This window comes from Xyrauchen texanus, chromosome 20, assembly GCF_025860055.1.
Source record: "Xyrauchen texanus isolate HMW12.3.18 chromosome 20, RBS_HiC_50CHRs, whole genome shotgun sequence".
Taxonomy (NCBI): Eukaryota; Metazoa; Chordata; class Actinopteri; order Cypriniformes; family Catostomidae; genus Xyrauchen; species Xyrauchen texanus.
Window position 1 is genome coordinate 24145455 of NC_068295.1, and position 19470 is coordinate 24164924.

Below are 19470 nucleotides of genomic sequence, written 5' to 3' on the forward strand. Positions count from 1 at the left end.
GCCACACAGCACGCTGAACAGAATGTGTGAGCGCGCTTACTGTGCTTATGCATGACTGCTCGCAGACAGCAGGGACAGGCTGTTCTGTGAGTGACTTCCCGATTGAGGTGAATGGGGAAAGAGTCACATCTGTTAAGTGATGTGCTAGCATAGTCACGGGCAAGGGACTTACATACAGAGAAGTGTTTGCTGGCCGTGTGACAGAGCGGGCAGTGAATGGGCGCGCGCACGTATTCATGAGCCGCTTATTGACTCTAACACTCGAGCGGGCTGTGTCCGCTTGATGTGAGTGGGCTCTGATCGGACACGGAAGTGTAATGCTTGTGTGTAGAGGTGAACACTGGATTGTGGGCACATTTTCTACACATAAGGCTGGTCGTGTGACAGAGCGGCCAGAGAAGGGCGCCGCGACGGATTCGAGGGCGCGCTTATTGATTCTAACACTCGAGCGGGCTGTGTCCGCTTTATGTGAGTGGGCTCTGATAGGAACACGGAAGTGTAATGCTTGTGTGTGGGGGTGAACACTGGATTGTGGGCACATTTTCTACACATAAGGCATGTTTGCTCTTTACAAGATTTCTTTGGGTCGCCGTGAAAACGGCATTTGAGTGCAGGCAAGCAGGCAGTATCACCGGCTTGTTGGCTGCTGAATCCACCACTGTAGTAGCCTGAGAGAGGGGGACTGACAGGGGCGAAGCTTTGACGGTGGTCTGGCTGCGGCGGGACTGAGCCGTCGTTTGTTTAAACAAGGCTAGGAGGACTTCGGTTGCTCAGGTTTCAGCGCAACCTTAGACCGAGGCCCGTGGGGGGGGGCGGCGGTCTGCGGCGGCTGTCTGAGCGCGATCGAGGGCGGCCGTCCTGTCGACGCTGAGAAGTCTGACTTTGTTGAGCTGGGCGCTGTGAAGAGGCTCGTGCAGGAGGCTGGTCACGTGGGCGGCCTGCAGAGGAGCTAGCGCGACGCAGCAGGAAGAGGTTCATGGCTTCGGTGGCTTTCTGGACTTCTGAAAACCGGTCAACAATGCCACTCATCGCGGAGCCGAAGAGACCGGTCGGAGAGAGCGGTGCGTTGAGGAACGTGGAGCGCTCTGCTTCTCCCATGTCGGCTAGCGTTAGCCACAGATGTCTCTCGGTCACAGTCAGCGAGGCCATGCACTTCCCTAGAGCTTGGGCTGCAGCTTTGGTGGCGCTGAAGGGCGCAGGTCCGTCGCGCTTCTTAGATCTGTAACAGCCTCTGGGTGCCTGCCTTTCTCATCCCACTCCGAAGAAGGTCCGCTTGGAGGATCTGTAAGACGGCCATGGAGTGCAGAGCAGATGCGGCTTGGCCGGCGGCGGAATAGGCGCGCCAACATAGGCGGAAGTCGCTCTGCAGGCCTTAGACGGGAGCACTGGCTTAGACCGCCATCTCGCGGAGGGCGGGCAAAGGTGTGCTGCTACCGAATCCTCGACCGGGGATGGAGGAGTAGCCCTTGAGTGTGGAGTTCCGGCAGGAAGGGAGCGGCCCGGCCGCGGGTGTTGCGCTGGCGACGGCTCTGAAGAAAGCAGTCGTCGAGTCTGTTGGGAGCCTGCTCAGGGGCGGTGACCACTAGGCGGTCGACGGCCTGTGTGAGGAGGCGTGTTAGTTCCCCTTCGACCCGGCGCTGGTCCTGCTGGATTCCTGGGCCGAGGAGGAGGCGTGGAGCCTGACCACCTCGCTGTCCGAAGCCATGATGGAACAGCCCTTATCCTCCGCCTCGTCCTCCGAGATGGCAGCAGTGCGGCCGCTGGGCGGCAACTGCGCGTCCCGGGGCGGGAGGGTGAGAGCGATGCTCGAGGGAGAGGCTCCGCAAGGCAGTCGCTTCTATCACCGGTTCTGGCAGCCTTTGGGAGCTGGCGCTTTTCCTGCGCGGGCGAACGGAAGGCGCGCGGCGGCTTCGATTCTGAGCGCTCGAAGTCGAGCCCGCAGGGTCGACATCAGAAGCTCCTCGCAGAGGTCGCATCCGCCTTCAGCGAGGGCGAGCTCTGCATGCCCCAGTCCCAGGCAGAGAGCGCAGATGATGTGGCGGTCTCCGGCGCTGAGAGGGGCGCGCATGAAGCGCAAGTGGTGCGAGGCATCTTAAAAAGACGCTCGTTACTCTTTTGTGAAGTTCGTTAAGAACTAGCTTGCTCTAAAAAGGATACGCCGCCGGATGGCGTAGCTCGCAGGATGGCTGAAGGTGGCGGAGACGGCCGGCTTCTTCGAAGCTGTCCAAGCTTGCTAGATGCCCCTCGAACGGCGACGCGGCTTCCAGTTCAGAGATGCGAAAACCTTCGCTGAAGAGATGAAAACCAGGGTTCCAGCCTACGAACTACGCTTATATGCACTCTAGCCACGCCCATTTTGGCGGGCTTTGATGCAGTAGCGTGCGGACGCTTCTCATTGGACGCGAAGTTCGCCCAAGTTCGCTCTATAGGCTGCAGCAGTTGCCGCAGAGCAACCAATGAGCTCGCTAGCTAGCCCGCTCAAGGTCTGCAGTTGCTGCACTGCGTTGACAAATGATACAAAATTAAGGATAATTTTTTGGCTTCAATATCTCAGAAAAGATGAATCTTTCCCGTAGCGTAAGCTAGCTTACGCAATACGAGAGAACCTCTCGTAAGAGAACAATAGTAACTCATATGTGATTCAGAGGTCTGGCTAACTATTCCTGCTTTACTAGATCTACTTTCTGAATGACATCATCCTCACTGAGTGACACCTCCCGGACATCCAGACATGCTTTACTCACTCTGTCATGTGATTATCCCTAACACAATGGCTGTAGTCATGCAACTTAATGACATCAGAGGGCAAACAGTCTTCTTACGCATAAACTCATTGGATGTCTAATACCACATCAGCTACACAAACACTACACCAGTTATGAAAGGAAAATGGGTCACTATTGGAATTTATTGTTCTCTTCTTCGCCTGTTTTCTTTCAATATTCCTAAGTCCCAACACCTTTCATTAATTTCCTGTTGTAGATTCATATCAGCAGTATATCTCATCCTGTAAAAACTCACAGCTGCTCATGGTATGTAAAACATATCTCTGCAAAGAGAATCAACTACTTTATGGCATGAGCTACATTGAAAACGACACAGAATGATTTAGTGTAAAAAAAGATTTACAGTGTCACAACTAACATGTCAGCACTGAGTTTAACGCTGAGACATAGCAGTGTAGACTGCAACTGTTAATTCATTATCATGTCCACATATAGTCTCTAGCCCTGAAAGTATAGGCTAGTGCATTATCATACAAAGCAAAAAAAAAAACACTCTAGAATTTCCTCTTTAACAATGCGTAAAGCCTGGCTTAAAATGCATTTCACAAAATGTTAAAACACAGCAATCACACCTGTCAGCTACAGCATCTGGTAGGCCATACATGTGAAACTGTAAAACAATCCCTCAAAATGACAAAAGGGGTTTCTTATAAACCTTTTATTCTGTGTCGAAGTACTTACAGCGCCTGTCTGGCAGACATCTGTGATCCGGTCGTGAGCAGCTGTAATGTGAATGTCCCACTGACAGTCATGCAGGTTTTTCCAGGTGATACTGAAACAATGACATCATTCCTATCAGTACACACCTGTTTCCTCAGGAAGCTCCTCCTCCCTTCCTGTCATTTAAATCTTTAAAGGGGCAGACAAGGTACTGCTGAAAAACATGTGACAGCTCATAATGAACATAATCTGTTTGGACAGACCCTGAAAGTCTATAATTGTGTATTATGTGAGCCAATGCCAAACAATGTGTTTTATACGTGTATATGTGTTTTTAAGTATGATCTCACCTAGCAAATAAGGCTTGAGACAGTTAACATAAAGACAGATAACAGAGCCAGTCAACCAAATACATATATATATATATATATATATATATATATATATATATATATATATATATATATATATATATATATATATATGTCATTGATTTACAGTATTGCTTTAGTCTTTCTTTACTGTTAGTGGATGGCCCAGACACAGAGATTACATGAGTGCAAATTGAATGAAATCCCAAATGCAGTTTATTATGCTACTCCAATGCCAATTAATAATTACCAAAAGGAAGAAAAAAAAACACAATACAGGACTTTTAACTAAAAAGAAGCCAGAAGTACACATTCGACTCTTATTTTGAAATGTCTGCACTCCCAGTTGTGAGTTCAGAGAAAGTGAATCTGATTCAAACTGCTAACCTGAGCTCCAGTTCTTTTCGGGTGATTCATGAAAAAAATTAGGTTCAAAAGAGTCTTTGTTCACGATTCCCTCGTACTGGGTTTGTTGCCGCGTGCAGTGCAGCGAGCTCATCAGAAACAGAATTGGTGAAAAACGGCGTGAGACACACCGATGCTCTAAAAATATATTCAATAACTCACAAGATATCTGACAAACCCGCATATGAACACACAACCTGACTGTCGCAAATCATTTTAGTCGCAGTCTGAAGCCCAGTGTGTGTGTATAAATATATATATATATATATATATATATATATATATATATATATATATATATATATACACACACACAGAGAGAGAGACTAAAATATAATTAATTTCTAAAATGTGATAAAAAGTTAAGCCTCAGGATTATTTAAAAAATTATAATTTTTGTCTTGAAAAAAAAATGGACATGTAATTAACATTGGCTTTTATAAAAGTTGACTTCATTCCAAGATCAAACCCAACTTACCCATAATGTCACTCAAAATTATCAACTGAAATGTCATTCACAGCCAGAAACACCAATGAAGGTCCATATGGGGCATTTATGGTTATAATCCTCTTTACCTAATTAAATGTTGTTGTTGCCTGGATGGACAATGAAAGGGTGTACCGTCTAATTTCATGACTAATTTGTCCTGAAAATTAAAAAGTTATTAACAGCTAAGCCTTTCTTAGAGCTGTGCCAATTAGACATCATTAAAACCAAAGCATTCAAACATTAAGAGCCTGTCTTCTTTAATCTAAATCTCCCATTTACATTAAAGACCTAGTGAAATCGTAACTGAAGTTTGCTTTTAGTCCATCTCTATTAGCTTTAAAGTAATCTACTGTATATGCTAATCCTTATGTATTCAAAATTTGTTAACAGAAGATATAAGCATTTAAGCATCTCTCTCTCTTCTGGCTAAAAAGACTCATGTACATCCATTAAATCACATAGAGGTTGAGAAACCTTGTCCAAATGCTTTTTAGAATGAAAATACACCCTCCCCCTCCATCTTATCAGTTCACATGACTGTTCTACATGACTGTGCCAATAAGAATTGCTTAAAAGTGAGTTGTGACTGACTATTATCACCTTTCAGCCCTCTGAAGATCTCACGGTGGAGGGTGATTCAAAACATAGATATATTGTGATCTTTGACTCACTTGTTTCATATTAATCTGCATTATTTGCACAACAGCTCCAGCCTCATTGTAGCAATGGCCTCAATGCACTGTGCCATTCGGATCTGAAGTCAGTGGAAAAAAAGTCACATTCTGTATTAAGATATCTTCTTAGTTTTCCAAGCTGAACAAAGTTTTTGGTATGAGAAGCATGATGTTTGTGAGAGGCTTTAGTGTAGCCTCTTTTAATGTATCTGCATTTGAAACCATGTACTGTCTCAGTATGTACTGTATTTGATGAGAAACGCACTTCTCAGCCAGTAAAACAGTACACTTTAGGTATGCGAGATGCAGAATGAATAGAATTCGAAAATACGAACATCCAGGAATGTACGCATGGTCCCGTGACCAGAATATATGATGTGACAACAACAACCGTGAATATAATCTACTGAAGTTCAGTTAAACAAGCGCCATTTAAGCACAATGAGCAACGTTCTTTATGTATACCGCACTTACTGTTGAAAACAGCCTTATGCCATTTGTTTTACTCCAGCATTTGAATGTGACAGATAGAAAGTGTTCAACCGATCCACACTTCGGATTCCCACCGGAAGTAGTAGGTCATCTGTTTATTTCTCGCTTACTGTCTTATGAATACTATGGATTCGGACATACTAATCCACTGGCATCCTGTTTTTGTCATACTATATAGTAGGGAAGTATGGATATTTGGAGACAGGACGAGTCTGCCTGTGAAATCGAGTCTCCAGGGGGTAACTGTTTTTAATGCCTGATCAAAAATCGTGTCATCGTTATGGCTTTGAAACAATGTGTATTATGAAAAGCACTATACATATGAAAATAACTTGACTGTCTTCATATAATTAACATATTTATTTAAAAAAAACATTCATGCATTAAAGACATGTTTTAGGACAGTTGCTTTTACCTAAATGTTCTTAAATGTACACAAACATGCTCAGGACACATTTATATTTATGGAAATGTAACATATATTTAGACTGCACAGAAATGTCATTGACTGCTGTTCCATCATAATTGCTTGGGTGCATATAAGACAGGAGGTTGTGTATGTAACATTTCGTATAATTAGCTTGCAAAATGTAACTGAAAAACAGAGAACGAAGCATTTTAATTTCACAATCTATAGCATTGGTTATATACTATTATGTGTGACATATGCTTTAAAAGTTGTTGTTGTATTTACAAAGTTATAATAACATAAATCATACAAGGGCTTTGTAGGATTTCTATTTAGGCAGTGAATAGAGTGCCCATTAAAAGTTTTATGTTTTAACTTATTTCAGTAGGAAATACATCAACATACCAAAGAAAACTGCATTTGTCAAGGCACTTCAGAGGACTTTAAGACTTGAAACAATGGTAAGTCAAGTTATATCATATGCTTTTGTGTTTTTTTATGAACTTTTATGAAATAAGTAATATTGTGGCTTCATTATGAATTTCAACCTTATTTTCTAAACATTTTAAACCATGTAATTCTGGACAGATTAATGAGGTACAATTAATACATACATTAAACTGTACAATTAAATTCTGAATAAATTAAAAGCCTAATTAATTTCAACTGGTTAGTCTTAAATGAAGAATTATAGAAGATAAAAGATTAATATATACATGATAAAATAAGCCTTAATTTTATAGGCAATTAAACTCGTATCTACAGCCTCATTTTTGTGAGTCTGGCCTTTAGATGACACAATATCCAGGACTGAAGAAAGCGGTTTATCATCAGCATATGAACTCAAATCCAACCTCACATCAATAAATATCACCATGGCTGACCTATTTACATTGTCACAATATGACAAAAGTGTCCCCAAACAAAGGCTTGAGGGGGTTGGAGAGGTTGTGTGGTTAAATTATTATTGCTCAACTGCATCCGTCAATATATGTGCTGTGTCTCTCCGGATGGCTAGTATTCAGTAGTACATGTACAGTGCCACTGGCCGCACACAAGTAGCCATTCACAAACGTGTGTTCTGCTCCCATGGGAATTCTGGGGGAAGAGTTAAAAATAGTCTGATGCTCCAAATGGGTAAATTTCTCAGAATTTCTGTCTCTCAGCATGTTTCTGCGCCTGAACTTGGCCACTGAAGCGTCTCTGTTCTTTATCATCTATAAACACTGTGAGCTCAACCATGAAATTATTATGCCAGAGATAAGAATGTGGATATTGTGTTTTTCACTTAATAACCTGTCTGAGTCACAAACATTTGGGCTATTCTGTTCTTTTCATATCAGCAGAAAAGTACAGACGTTATTAGCTAAGCAAAGTCTGTAGAAGACTGGCACTAAATTTTGGAAATGTTTTGGGTTGCTTATGTTTTCAGGGTGTAGACTTCCTTATGGCAGCCCGCAACTCCATGCCTTCACAGCTTTGCAGAAATTTCATGGTTTTCAAGGAATGTCTGTGACTCAAGCTTCAATAATACACACAGATATTTAAGTAAAAACAGATGGGAGGTGGAGAGAGAGGGTGGGGAGATGAGAAAGAGAGAAACAATGGGAGTAAAAAATAAATAAAATATAGCTGCAAGTGGCAATCATCAGGGTCCAAGCATGTATGGCCAGAACATGGCCAAAATAATTAAATTGGACATAGTAGATCCTGTGGATGCTTTGGACACAGCTGTTTTTCTATTAAAAATTAAAGTTAAAAATTAGAAATGTACAAACAGAATGACAATAGAAGATGAAAAAGAAGAAAAATAGATTTTGGATTGCCGGACAACAGCACTTTACAAGAGCAAAAAGCTACGTCAAAGAGGATTTTTAGTCTTGGCGCTACATCTAGTGGACAAAATCAGTAATACATCTTTGAGTTACCATGCATAAATGAGATTTTGGATTGCTGAACAATTAAATCAGGAAAAACTAAACTTGAGAAAAACAGATTTCATAGGTCTCATCATTTATTGGATAGCTGTTGCTATTTGTACTGCACATGTATTAAATTACAAGATTGCTGGACAACTGCACAATTCAAGAGCAAAAAGATAAGTCAAAGAAGATTTTCAAGGATTTTTAGTCTTGGCGCTACATCTAGTGGACATTGTTATTGCTATTTTTACTGCACAAATATTACATTTCAAGAGAAATAACTCAAAGAGGATTTAATGGAATTTCTTAACTTGCTGCTCCATCTAGTGTACAAAATCGGTAGTACATCCTTCATCTGTCAATTATAGTTGGAAAAAAATTAGATTTATAATATTTAGCATCCTGTGTATATGTTTTAAGTTTTGTCATATTTGGTCCTTGTGCACACAAATAAAGGCATAGTAGTGGTTACAGTTCAAACCCAAATAATTAATTTTATCTTTTATCTTCTAAATGATTTGACACATCAAAAAGTTTGAAAACATGCTTTTGTCAGGACAGTCCCTAGATGATATGTAAAAATGTTCGAGCCAATCAGACTAAAGTTGTTAATTAGAAAAATTCAAAATGGCAGAATATTTTTCAGAGCGGAAATAAAATCAGAGATATAGGTTTTGGTCATCTTGACTGAAGAAATTTTGATTCTAGCCCTTATAGATAAGAAGTTATTAGAAAAATGCTAAATAGCTCATTATAGCACCACCTTGTGAATGATTTTCGCTAAGTTTGGTAAAAAACTTAATTAAAAAAAAAAACTCCTTAAATTTTTTAACAATCTGCCATTCCTAACACAAGTTATAAGCTGCTGAAATGTTATTGGCTGCTGGCAGCCATTTTTGTTAATTTGTCAAATAGTTTTTGTGAGGACATGTTAGCACGTGACCCAAAGATAATGCATGCCAATTTTCAAAATTTTCACTCAATTAATTATAAGGAGTTTTTAGCTGTAGCAACCCCTATTGGCAAAATTGGACGAAATGTTGAATGCTTCCTCAAAATGTTCTGATATCAAAGTATTCCAAGTTTCATAAAGTTTGGACTTTGCGTTCAGAAGATATAGGCCACTGAGTAAATTTAGTTTTGACCCAAGGAATCAGAGGGAAACATTTTTTTATTCTAGCCCTTACATTTGCAAAGATATGAGCCAAAATGTAAAAGTGCTTATTATAGAGTTGGATGGGGGTGTGTATGCACCTGAGTGGGGGGGATTTAGGACCATCCAGACAAGTTTAGTGTCTCTAGGATTTACAGTTTTGGCATCCTATACACTTTTAGGCCAGACAAATAATAATAAGCAGCAGCAAATCAGTACAGATACAATAGGATTTTAGCACCTTCGGTGCCTTGACCACTAATAATAAGAAAATAAGCAGATTTCACGTGATGCCATGCGAGGGTCGGACGTGTGAACGGCGAGCTCTGCGCACTTTGCTAGTTATTAATTATTTTTATGTCATAAACCGGTGAGATTCAATACACCCTGTTTCATAACTGCTCTATGAAGAAAACATGTCAAAGATTTCAGAATACTCAGGTTTTGGAGACATTAAAAGACACTTACAAGGTCAAGCTGATACCCAGACAGACCAGGGACTCAATTTGGACAATGAGGTGGAAGAAATTCTACGTCAACTGTCGTGGCGAAAGTCATAGTGGACTTGGAGGATCTTGCTGTAATACGTTGATCGATTATGGCGAAATTCTCTGAGTTGGTTACAAGAATCGGGGACATCGAGAAATGGATCGATTATCTGGAGTCATTGGAAATGGAATAAGCTGCTAATCCGCTAGTGACCAAAGCAGACTTGGAACGCTTTTGGGAAAAACTTGAAGACCTTGAGAAGTGTAATCGGTTAAACAACGTCCGAATTGTTGGAATTCCTGAGCATGAGGAGGGCCGAGATATGGTACAATTCCTAGACATAACAGGCCATAAGATGGAAATCGAGCAAGCTCAAAGATTCCCGGTTCGGAAATTGAATGATGGAGACAGGCCCCGATCAATTGTGGACACATTTCTGAGATCATCTGATAAAGATTTTGTGTTCCATGAGACGAGGAGTAAAGGAAGGCTTTCTTGGAGGAACTGCAGCATTTTCTTGTTCCCAGACTTTGCGAATTTAACAAGAGAGAAGCGTGATCGATTCAAGGAATGCAAGAAACTCTTACATCAAATGAAGGTTGCTTTTGCACTGATTTTTCCGGCCAAGTTGAGAGTAGATACTAAGGATGGCCACAAAATGTTTACATGCCTGAACATTCACTTGACCGTCCGAGAAAGCTGGGTGCCTTTCTTGTTTCTTTTTGTGCAGGTTTCACCTAGTGGCTGGAGTTTGTTTTGTGGAATAGCATTCTTTCGGGTCAGTTGTGGATGAATATGCTCGTTCTTTGTGTTTATGCCTCCTACTGGCTGGAGATTGTTTTTGGAGTATTTTTTTCAGGACATTGGAAGGATTAGGTAATCTGCTGCACTCATGAACAGCGGGTTCTCTGAACATTCATTGACTGACTGAGGAAACTGAACAGCTTTTTTTTCCTTCTTCTTTGTGTTTGTGCTTAGACCTAAGGTGCTTGGACCCCTAAAAATCCTATTGAGTGACTTATAGATGCCTATTCAGAACAAGGTCAAGCAGTTTTTGCAATCGTAGAAACAAATTCTACGATTTTGTAAAAAAAAAATCATGAATGTACACAGCAAACATCGTAACTTCCCTTACCAGGTAATCTAACATTATTGCTGCCAGTATTACAAAGTGTGCACGATCAACTATTACTATTTCACAGTGCATGAAATGGAATAAATGGATAGTTCACCCAAAGATTTGAATTCTCTCATTATTTACTCATCATCATGCCATCCTGGATGTGTAAGACTTTCTTTCTTCAGCAGAAAAAAATTTAAGATTTTTGGTCCATACAGTGCAATTGAATGGGTTCCACAATTTTCAAGCTCCAAAAATCACACATAGGTCAGCATAAAAGTAATCCATATGACTCAATGGTTAAATCAATGTCTACCGAAACGATTTGAGTGTGGGTGAGCAACAGATCAATATTTTAGTAAATTTTTACTATAATTCTCCTCCCTGCTCAGTCGATCTCCACTTTAACTTTTACTTTCATATTGCATTGCATTGTATGGACCAACAGAGCTGAAATTCTTCTATTAGTATTCTGCAGAAGAAAGAACGTGATAAACATCTGGGATGGCATGAGGGTGATTAAATGATGAGTGAATTTTCATTTTTGGGTGAACTATCCTTTTAACCAGTTTTCAAGGTCATTTTAGTGAATGTGTGAAATCAGTTGCCCTGCAGAGTAACCACAGGTTCATCAAATTAACAATGGACATGTTCCAGTAAGTTTGACAACCAGAAAGTGTCTAAATACATTTTGTCTTCATTTATGCATTTGGCAGACACTTTTATCCAAAGCAACTTACAGTGCACTTATTACAGGGACAATCCCCAGAGCAAACTGGAGTTAAGTGCCTTGCTCAAGGACACAATGGTGGTGGCAGTGGGGATCGAACCAGCAACCTTCTGATTAACAGTTATGTGCTTTAGACCACTACGCCACCACCACTCCATTCAACCAGCATTTTATTGTTTTATTTAAAAAGTATAACATTTGTTTTTTTTAAATGCTTTGCTTTAAACATGTGCTTGGGCTATCTTTCTTTAAAATTAAAGCAATTTGGTTTTATATTTTATCTAACACAATAAAAATCAGGCATTATTAAGAGAAGCTTTAGTGTTCAAATTCACTTTATGTAACTTTACAGAGAGGACTTTGTAAGTTCAATGTAACTTAATAGAACTAATGTAGAGTGTGACCAGACTTTCGGCTTCAGAGACTGTTACATTATGACTGATTGAGACAGTCACCTGGTCTCAGGCACACATAAACACATAGACACACAAACATATGCTACAGTATACTAAAAATAAGGCTACACAGGTTTCATTGTAAGAGGAGGACCTTTAAGTTTTTGCTATTGGCTCACTATAGGCCAGTAGATAGAATTCAATAAGAGACAGAGAGGTGTGTGTGAGCAGTTCTCCAAAGACCACTGAAAGCACTGAAAGCACAAATGGATTTACGTTTCTCTATTCCCCTCCATTTCTTTAAAAGCATTTCTCCAAGCACAATTAATAAAGATTAACTGACAAAAATTGAAAACATTGAGCCATTCTTTGTAAAATAACAAAGACATATTTTATAAAATGACAAGAGCTGTTCCATACAGAGAGACCTTGTGCTGTTTTCTCAAAAATTGGAAAAGTTTTGTCTCTGTTGGGGCTTTATCTTGATTAAGCAGGAAAACTGCCCTTACAAGGAAAAGACCTTGGCAAATATCAAATGATGACAAAGTTCTGATTTACACATGAATGTCATCCACCCAGCTTCTATTGTCCTCTACCTTGAGAAGTTTAATAAAAGTTACCCTCAAAGGCTTTTCTGTCCCTTCCTGTTGTAAGCCCATATAGCATGTTGTGAAATTTACAGAAATCTCATACACCCCCAACCAATTAGCCTGAATGAAGGCTCTGTCCGCTGATGAATATTGTAGTGTAGGCCCTTGAGGGCCGACCATCAGTATGTTAATTTATTCATCTTTAAATTTTACATAACAATTAGTAGCCTTCTTTTATTTACTTTTTACAGAGAATTGGCTAAAGGAGGGGGTGATGCAAAAACATAAGGAGAATGTTGGGATGGAGAGGTGTCTGTTTTGATCACTCCTCTTCTCTGCATTAAGAGACATGTCACTTTGTTTACATAACATACCATCACAATGAGAACTAACTGATGTTTGTGCATGGCTATGCCCCAATTTATTAAACCCAAATCATTTTAAAAATGTGATTGTTTTTCTATTTGTGTTCAATTTTTTATCAAATTGAAAAATAATACTTTTGAAATGCAGAGTTACTTCAAAGACTTTCCATGCAATGTTCACATGCATTCAGACATTTTACCTCCATGTTTATGTTTGCTATTATTATTTTATAATCTTGTAATTTCCTTTGAACAGAAGGTGATATTAATACATAATCTGTAAGCAGATGTGACCACAGAGAGTAAAACAACAAAACAAAAACTAAGGAACCATTAAAGGGACAGTTCACTCAAAAATGCAAATTCTCTTATCGCTTACTCACCCTCATGCCATCCCAGATGTGTATGACTTTCTGACTTCTGCTTAATACAAACAAAGATTTTTAGAAGAATATCTCAGCTCGTAGGTCTATTCAATGAAAATGAATGGTGACCAAAACTTTGAAGCTCCAAACTCCAAAAAATACATAAAGGCAGCATAAAAGTAATCCATACGACTCCAGTGGTTTAATCCATGTCTTCTTAAGTGATCTAATCGATTTTGGGTGAGAACAGACCAAAATACCATAACTCATTTTCACTATACATCTTACCATTATAGTCAGGCACGATCATAATTTTAAGCTTGATTGCACTTCCTAGTGCTTGATGCATGCGCAGAGTGCTAGATGACGCTAGGAAGTGTAATTGAGCTTGAAATCATGATCGCCAAGGAGACTGCTGATGTCAAGATTTAGGCTACATCCACATAAATCTGGATACCTTTAACGGCAATTTCGTTTTCAGAACGTTTTTCAAAACACTCACTGCTGTTTTCAAGCGTTTTTCAAAACACTCACTGCTGTTTTCAAGCGTTTTTCAAAAGTTGCTCGTCCACACTAAAATGCCCTTACTGCGCATGCGGAAAATCGATGTTCCATGTGTGGCCTGAAACACAATTGTCCTTGTGTTCTGTCGCCGGACAGCAATTTCTAGTAAATTTGCCGTCGCCTTTGAAGGAATGCAATGTGAAGGTTGTATATAGTAACATTTATCTTTAACAACGCTATCAAAGTTAAACAGTAAAAACAAATGCTGCTACAACATATCCTTAGGAGTGGTGGTGGTGTAGTGGTCTAATGCACATAACTGTTAATCAGAAGGTTGTTGGTTTGATCTCCACAGCCACTACCATTGTGTCCTTGAGCAAGGCACTTACCTCCAGGTTCCTCCGGGGGGATTGTCCCTGTAATAAGGGCTCTGTAAGTCGCTTTGGATAAAAGTGCCTGCCAAATAAAAAAAATAATAATAAAAATAAAAAAACATGGGCCACCATCTTGATATTTTGGGATTGAATTGATCACATGACTGTGTCACATGACAACAAATACTGTACATCATTGTTTTCAGATATCTGTTTCCCGTCCACACATACGAATCCAGCATTTTCAAATTTATCCACTTGGAAGAGCGTTTTCGTAAAGCTCCATTTTCGCATCTCAGTCTGAAAAACGTAGAGAAAAAGATGTGTGGGCGTGGCATTATAGTGACAAGGGAGTTACATTTTGGTCTGTTCTCACTAGGCCTGTCACTATAACTACTTTTGTTGGATGATATATTGTCCCAGAAATAATTGCGATAAACTATATTATTGTAATTTTAAGACCCTTTTATGCCACTGATATAATGAAAATATAATAGCATAATAATGCAAGTACATCCTTTCAAAAAGCAATGAACTTTTAATTCTTAAGAATATTCAGACAGTGGAATCGGAATGTAAAAAACATTTAAGTCGGGAAGGGCCATCTTCATCTCCAACTGCGTTTTTTGTTCCCAGCCTGGAAAACTGGATGGGATAGTTATGTTTTAAATGAGATTTTAGGTTAGTTGTAGGGATGGGTGATATGGCTTCAGAAATAACATCTAAATATTTTTCAACAATTTGATGATATTCAATATATATATCTCGATAATTATGTTTTTGCTCTGAAATAGCATGTTTTGTTTTTTTTAATCAGAGGAACCATCATTTCATCTAAACAGCCATTGTAGCCAAGTAGAATTCATATTTCAAAAGTAGTAAATAAAAATCTATTTCAAAACGATGAATGCATGTTTCACACATTTTTTCACTAAATTAACACAAGGGAGAGGAAAATGTAATCATTTTCATTTATTTGCACGTTTATACTTATATTTAACAAACAATCATACATGGAAGCTTAATAAAAATCATATTTCTACTAAATATTTTCTTTGTGAATGAACAAGATGTGCAGAAACTACCGGTCCTTATCTTATTTTTTGGAAACCAGATGAATATTGCATTGTATTACATTATTACTGTGGAACCCAGTCAAGTTTATAATTATTATATTAAAGATAAGATTTGTTAAAAATAAATTAAGATATATCAGTCCTATTTTATTCATTTTATTTTTACACTGCAAGTGCACTCATGTTTATTTCACCTTCACCAGGAGATTTTACTATTAAACAGAAAGTGCAATGTTTGTTTGACATTTATAAGTTTAGCATCTTGTGAATTCTCCTTACTGTTCTGCATTTGTATATTTGTACAATAACTTTACAGCGGTTACTAATGTTTGGAATTGTGCGAATGCTTGAATCTGCATTACTTCACAATGCAGGTGAACTGCACTAAAAACACGAGTCCCCGCGCGTGCACAGATCAGCGTGTCGCCGGTTCATTCTGATGCACAAGATCAAGTTTTTAATTGAAGCCTTTGGCAGTTAAATAATCACACATGATCATATCTCCATTTTTATTTTATTTTGATTAATTACACAGCCCTAAAAAAAATCATGAAATTAGTCTATTGGTACACTCTATGAAACTTAATGGCCAAATAAATGGCTCATTAAAATCATCATGATATTGTTGAATTTTATATCTCCAGCAAAATCATTGCGATGATATCGTGGGTATTTGATTAAATCATCCAGCCCTAGTTAGTTGTAGTGCCACTTTTTGTCATCACTGTTTTTAAACAAAGTCGACATACCGGCTCATTCGCATTAATGGGCTCTCCTCTCTTGTTCAGCTTAAAGCCCAAATGTTCCCACACCAGAGCTCTGGAATGCATGCGGCTTTGAAACCAAGTCTATTTGGACTTATTCTTCCAAACTTCCTGTCTGGAATTATGCAGTCGTTAGGAAAAACGCCTATTAAAACACATAAAACAAATGCTGGTGACATTCTTATATAAACAAACACGCATGTAAACAAAAAGGGCAATATTCAGGTCAGCAAAATTATCATGTAACATACGATAAGTTGATAACTTAATTATCTTGGCAGGCTTAGTTCTCACCCAAACTTGGTTGGATCTCTTCAGAAGAAATGGATTAAACCACCAGAGTTTTATGGATTACATTTATGATGCCTTTATGTGCTTTTGGAGCTTCAAAGTTTGGTCACCATTCACTTGCATTGTATTGACCTACAGAGAATATTCATCAAAAAATCTTTGTTTGTGTTCTGCAGAGTAAAGAGCCACACATCTGGCATGAGGGTAATTAAATAATGAGAGAAATTAAATTTTTGGGTTAACTATACCAATAAGGGCCTATAGAGAAATATTAAAATACTGATGGATGGATGGATGGATGGATGCATAGATGGGTCAGCACACCTGCAGTACCTACTGTACACATCTCTCTTTGCCTGTCACCAGATGACATTGGGGGTTAGAGGACAATCAACTGTATTGAAAAGAGAAATTGCTACGTCATAGCAAATGGTAAGGAGGTCTCATTCTGGGTAAGTTAAAACGCAATGCAACAGAACCAGAAATGTATCACCTCTAAAATAGATAACACCCCGATTTTTATTTGATGTAGGTTGCATTTTATCACCAAAAAATAAAATAAGAAAATGTGCATTTTTGATATGCCCTATATTAAAAAATATTTTCATACATCGACAACGACCGAGATTCAACCATGTGGTTATTCTACAACGTGGCGAACTTCTAGGTACGCAGTTGGGTTGTGTTCGCCACAAATAACAGTGTGCACAGCTTGGTCAGCACATTAGAGCATGTGAGATGTAGAGTCTCCTTCACAATATGAATGTAATACAATACAACCCTCGTGAAGAACCATATTGAACATTAAAGCGCCACATTTAAATACGCAGCGCTGCGTAAATGAATAAAGCCATCCTTCTGGCAGCGCTGCATCCCTGTTTGTTTACTAACGTCACTCGCATTTCTTCAGGATCCCAGCAGCACATGCCCGAGGAAGAGCTACGTCCTAACTTCACAACTCACAGAGCAAAACGTCTCTTCTCCCCCTATTTAACGTCAGGGCAACCGATGCCGCCTCTTTATATTGGACAGTGAATTGTTGTTTCCTTACCTTGCTGCGTGCATCTTCGCCCTGACTAGTCTTTAGGGCAAAACCTGTTATTTTCTGCCGCTAAACCTTAAACATCCCTCAGCGTCACTGTGTGCTGCAGCCAAGGCAACCAACTCTCGCGATGTTTGGCGTCTCGGGTGTCGATGGAGTGCGACAGTGAGACTGGGCCATGGTTAGGGATGTATTAACTCTAAATAAATACAGAGGCTGTCTGGACTCTTTAAATAGAAGTGGATTTCACCTGGTAAAAAGTGCTTATGAACTATTGCAACCATGTGGCTGGCTGTGGTCAGCAGTAGGAGCAGTGGTAACTTTCTTCATTCCAATCTAATTACAAACACTGTACACTCACCTAAAGGATTATTAGGAACACCATACTAATACTGTGTTTGACCCCCTTTCGCCTTCAGAACTGCCTTAATTCTATGTGGCATTGATTCAACAAGGTGCTGAAAGCATTCTTTAGAAATGTTGGCCCATATTGATAGGATAGCATCTTGCAGTTGATGGAGATTTTTGGGATGCACATCCAGGGCACGAAGCTCCCGTTCCACCACATCCCAAAGATGCTCTATTGGGTTGAGATCTGGTGACTGTGGGGGCCATTTTAGTACAGTGAACTCATTGTCATGTTCAAGAAACCAATTTGAAATGATTTGAGCTTTGTGACATGGTGCATTATCCTGCTGGAAGTAGCCATCAGAGGATGTGTACATGGTGGCCATAAAGGGATGGACATGGTCAGAAACAATGCTCAGGTAGGCCGTGGCATTTAAACTATGCCCAACTGGCACTAAGGGGCCTAAAGTGTGCCAAGAAAACATCCCCCACACCATTACACCACCACCAGCAGCCTGCACAATGGTAACAAGGCATGATGGATCCATGTTCTCATTCTGTTTACGCCAAATTCTGACTCTACCATCTGAATGTCTCAACAGAAATCGAGACTCATCAGACCAGGCAACATTTTTCCAGTCTTCAACTGTCCAATTTTGGTGAGCTTTTGCAAATTGTAGCCTCTTTTTCCTATTTGTAGTGGAGATGAGTGGTACCCGGTGGGGTCTTCTGCTGTTGTAGCCCATCCTCCTCAAGGTTGTGCGTGTTGTGGCTTCACAAATGCTTTGCTGCATACCTCGGTTGTAACGAGTGGTTATTTCAGGCAAAGTTGCTCTTCTATTAGCTTGAATCAGTCGGCCCATTCTCCTCTGACCTCTAGCATCAACAAGGCATTTTCGCCCACAGGACTGCCGCATACTGGATGTTTTTCCCTTTTCACACCATTCTTTGTAAACCCTAGAAATGGTTGTGCGTGAAAATCCCAGTAACTGAGCAGATTGTGAAATACTCAGACCGGTCCATCTGGCACCAACAACCATGCCACGCTCAAAATTGCTTAAATCACTTTTCTTTCCCATTCTGACATTCAGTTTGGAGTTCAGGAGATTGTCTTGACCAGGACCACACCCCTAAATGCATTGAAGCAACTGCCATGTGATTGGGTGATTAGATATTGAATTGCATTAATGAGAAATTGAACAGGTGTTCCTAATAATCCTTTAGGTGAGTGTAGTTGGTTCAAACAAAAATTATAATTCTCTCATCATTTACTTACCCTCAAGCCATCCCAAATTTGTATGACTTTCGTTCTTCTGCTGTACACAAACAAATATTTTTAGATGGATATTTCAGCTCTGTTGGTCCATACAATGCAAGTGAATGGAGGCAAGATCTTTGAAAGTCCAAAAAGCACATAAAGAAAGTATATAAGTATTCCATATGACTCCAGTTAAATCTATATCTTTAGAAATGATATGATATATGTGGGTGAGAAACAGATCAATATTTCGATTAAAATAAAATACGTCGATTTTTTACTATTATCTGCCCAGTAGGTGGCAATATGCACAAAGAATGTGAATCGTCCAAAAACAAAAGAAAGTGGAGATTTATAGTAAAAAAGACTTAAATATTGATCTGTTTCTCACCCACAC

The 19470-nt window shown here is 39.6% G+C and overlaps 1 protein-coding gene across 2 annotated transcripts in view; it reads right to left on the reverse strand.

Annotated features, from left to right (window-relative positions):
• The window catches only part of LOC127660376 (inactive ubiquitin carboxyl-terminal hydrolase 54-like), a 79910-nt gene extending 62350 nt beyond the window's left edge, over positions 1-17560 (reverse strand). Inside the window, exon 1 of one of the 2 annotated variants that reach the window (XM_052150517.1) lies at positions 17477-17560. The gene's annotated coding sequence lies outside the window, so the exon portion shown is untranslated. Of the gene's footprint in view, positions 1-3467; positions 3558-17476 lie in introns of those variants that run through there. The other variant, XM_052150516.1, reaches the window with a different exon arrangement.
• Between the last annotated feature and the right edge of the window lie 1910 nt (positions 17561-19470).